The 3986-nt window shown below is 52.7% G+C and overlaps 1 protein-coding gene across 1 annotated transcript in view; it reads left to right on the top strand.

Moving 5' to 3' along the window:
• ZFHX3 (zinc finger homeobox 3) overlaps window positions 1–3986 on the top strand; it is a 192771-nt gene that overhangs the window by 104462 nt on the left and 84323 nt on the right. The window lies entirely within an intron of this gene.

Raw genomic sequence — 3986 nt, 5'->3', positions numbered from 1 at the left:
AACCCCCCCGGCTGCCCCGGGGACGCTGCGGGCACAACGCGGGCGCTGGGATCCCTCTGCCACCCCGCGCCCACGCGCGGCCTTACGAAACGGTGTCAAGGTGGGGCCAGGCAGGGCACGAGGAAAGGATTTTAAACTTGGCATTGAGCGGGTTTCTGTTTTATTTTTAATAAAAAGCTTTTTTAAGCAGTGAAGATGGCCAAAGTTTCATACAATTGAGAATAAAGAGAGGTGTAAGTGGTGTGTCGGGGCCGCCCATGCCCGGGGGCAGGCGGGGGGGCAAGGGAGGCGCTGACACAAGCCAGCACACTCACTGTTCGTGGAAATATATTTTGCTTTAAAAAAAATAATTAAACTTTTAAATAGAAGCAGAAATTGGGTTGGTTGGTTGGTTGGTTGGTTGGTTGATTGGTTGGTTGGTTGGTTTGTCAGCGCTGAGATACTGCCCACTGTGAAACACAAAGCTTTGACTATTTTTTTCATTTTTATTTTTGGGGGGCGAGTTTGGGTAGAACAGAAAGCATAAATGAGGTGAAGAGGGATATGAACAGCCTTTGCAATGTACAAAAAATAGAGCAAGTGAAACCAAAAATGATGTTCTTGGTGTTTTTCTATAATGTAGTCTTGTTAGCTTTTTTTTGTTACTGTAACAATGCTGATCTCTAACTGTACCAAAATACATGGAGACTAACAGAAACAGAAACCACATGGAACTTTCAAAACTTTAAAAAATTTGTCACAAAAGACTTTGTTGTCATAGTTGAGTTGACTGTAGATGGTAATTGAATATACTCCTTTGGAAATATTTCATCACGTATGTTTCCTGCTCATTGTGATACATTAAAAAAAAAAAAATGAGCAAAAGCTCTCGTCTCCGATGTCCCCGCTTGTGCGGTGCAGGGTCTGTGTCGGGGTGGGTGTGTGCCAAGCGGCTCGGCTCGGCTCAGCTGGGCTTGGCTCAGCTGGGCTGGGCTGGGCTGGGCTGGGCTCGGCAGGACGCACGCATCCGCCCAAGCTTGTGCCCCCCGCAGCGGGCGGGCGCTGCCGCGGAGCCGCGTGTCTGCACTCCCACGCCCTCGTGCACCGCCAGCGTGCACACACGTGTCCACGTCCCTCCCACACGCGGGCACCTAAGCACTTGCTGGCCCGAGAGTGCCCGCGCCAAGGCTGCAAGTTAATGTTAAAGTGGAAGTAATGAGCCAAATAGCACAATCCATGTTATGGCTTCGGGATGCATTGTGTATGAAAAAGACATTATAATGCATTTAATTTTACTAAATGCTTGTATAAGAATTCTGGGCACATGGCTGTAATTAATGGTTAAAGGGAAATCACGATGCCTCTCTGGGTTGAGGTCATCCTGAAACCCGTAAACTAGAAGTGAACTAAAATCACCATCTGTTTTCTTCTACTGATCAAACCAAAAGGAGATGAAGGTAAGAAAGGTAAGTGGCTGACTCGCTGCTCTCCCCTTTGCTTGTGGTGCCTCTCAAGCAGGCAGGAAAACTTGATGAACTGCTGAGTGTTAAATACACAGTTCTCCTACCAAAAATTGCCCCTTGCAGCAGAAAATGCTTGAAATTCATTAATAAGGACCACATCCAAAAGAGCGCCCTGGGGGCTACCATTCATCTCTAATTTATAACTGCAGCAATAAATAATTTTTAAAAACAAGAACAGCCCGACATTGCAGGTGGGATGAGCCACTGTTTAGTGTGGGTGTCCTTGGCCACTGCCGCCCCCCTGAGCACGAGGGGCTCCCTCCCGCTCCCTGGGGAGTGAGGCCTCAGCTCCGCAGCGGTGTCCAGCTGGAGCAGAGGTCGCTGGGAGGAAATCTTGCAGCTAGGTAGGGCACAGGAGCGTTCTTTAATTAATCAGGTCAGGACATTCACTTGCGAGTCCATAAGTTCAATAGTCAGGCTGCTGATGCACCTTCATGAGAAAAAAAAAAAAAAAGAAAAGCCAACACTCCTACTGATTCAGGCTCCAAAAATACATGAATTATGAAATAAAGTGGGTCAACATTGCCAAGCCCTGATGACTCCTGGTGCTACTACATACCCACACCAAACCAGCCAGGCCCTGGCCCCGTACGCAGCCCCAAAGAGACCTTGCGCCCCCGGAGACGGCAACGACGAGGGTGATGGCAGCCCAGCGCCGCAGCTCAGCACCCCAAAACTGCACCAGCCGCCCCATCCTGTCAGGTGCTGCTCGTCTGGCATGAGCCTAAACAGGTGGGGATCTGGATTGCCTCTCGGCTATTTGGGGGGGTTTAATGGGAAAAATCCATTCTGGTTTTCGCACAGTCGATGGGACTGCAGCAGTGGCGGAGTCGCCGGCGCAGCCCCTCCACCGGCGTTTGCACTATGCTGCGTTAATGACTTCACTGCTGTTCACAGACCTGTAGTTTTGTAAGTATATTGTGTAATGTTGCTATTTATTCCTGGGTTGAATTTCGGTTTAAAACAGCTACGCTTGAGAAAGCACCTCTCTAATGCTCAGAAAGGTGTAAATGGCCTCTAGTAGCTGCAGAAGCTGCAAACTAAAAACCTCTGCAAGAGCCTCTCTGCTCAGAGCAGCGCATCAGCAGAAACCGTGCAAACCTCTGACAGAAATAAAAAGGTTTTTCCATGCTGTGATTCTGGTAAGAGGACACTGGGAGGGATTTTTAATAACCTTTCATTGCCATCACCTAAAAGACAAGGCAGAGACTAGCCCTTACTGGCACACTCTTACAGGCCAAAAAATACGTATTTATGAAACCGGAGCAGCAACCAGGTGTCCGCTCCGACAATAATTGTGCTGGTGGTTTTGGAGGAGCTCTCCGGGCCGGAGGGTGCCCCTGCCCTCGGGTGCAGCCTGCGGGCTGCTGTGCCACGGGGATCGGGAGGTGGCCTGAGCCGTCCCACCTTATGCCCAGTGCCGCGGTACACCTGGCGCGTGCTGACAGGAGGAAGCGCCACTGATCTCCCCATCGTCCCACCCGGCTCTTCCAGGGGATCCCCTCGGTGCTGGGCACGGGAGCTGGACGCTGGTGTGAGCTGCATCCCCTCCGACTGGCAGGGCCCCGCGGCGGGCAGGGGGACGGGGAGGGGACAGGCAGCCCAGCACGTGGGGCCATTCCTGCGCCGGCAGCCGCGGGCACTGGCTTCCTGCCCTCGCTGGCAGCCCAAGGCCTGGCCACTGATGCCAGCTCCCCGCCACAGGCCCTGGCACCCAGGTGAGGCATCAAGGACGGGATTTCAGTGTTACCGAGTGACAGAAGAGCTGCATTTGTAAAGGTGTCCAGGGCCCGACGTGGCAGATCGCTGGGACTAAATCAAGGCCAAAAGAAACCCCAAAACCCTGCCCACCGCTGACTTCCAGTGAGAGCAGCTTGGCCGTGCACTGCGGGACCCTCCTCAGCGCCTTCTGCTGCAGGAGACGAGCTCGGGCCATGGGGCAGCTGGTCCTGCAGCACCCCTGGCCACAGCAGCCCACGGGGAGGTTGGGGCAGGCACAGACCATCTCCTGAGAGCAGTGGCTGCGTCCACGCTACTTCTGCAGCCAGGTCTCTGCTGAACTGAGCAGGGTTCCACTTTAACGTCTTCGCTAAATGACATCTGAAGTCTGCTAAGAGAGCAGACGTCTCTAATGCAGACGGATGCTCCGAGAAACTGCCACCAGGCTCAGGCTGTGCCAGCAGTGGTGAAGGGTTAACTCCATCAGTGCTTAAACTACAAATGTGGAGCCCATTCTCTCCTCCAAGCTCGTTAACAATGTACACCTGATGATCTAAAGCACTAGAGAGTCATTTTAATTAACGCTCTGCCAGAGGGGATGTGGTGAAGACACTGATTTCACTCCAATGACTTTCTATTTTGGTCTATTGCAGGATCGGTGCATTAGTTCCCCAGGCTGACGTGGTGAGCTAATCCACCCGCAGCCGGCCGGGCCCTGCCCGCGCGTGGCTTGGCAGCGGCAGCCCAGCACCGAGGCTGGCCGAT

Source organism: Athene cunicularia (assembly GCF_003259725.1).
Source record: "Athene cunicularia isolate RWA chromosome 11 unlocalized genomic scaffold, athCun1 chr11_part2, whole genome shotgun sequence".
In the NCBI taxonomy this organism is placed as follows: domain Eukaryota; kingdom Metazoa; phylum Chordata; class Aves; order Strigiformes; family Strigidae; genus Athene; species Athene cunicularia.
The sequence above is the reverse complement of the archived record's forward strand: the minus strand, read 5'-3'. Positions and strand labels throughout refer to the sequence as shown.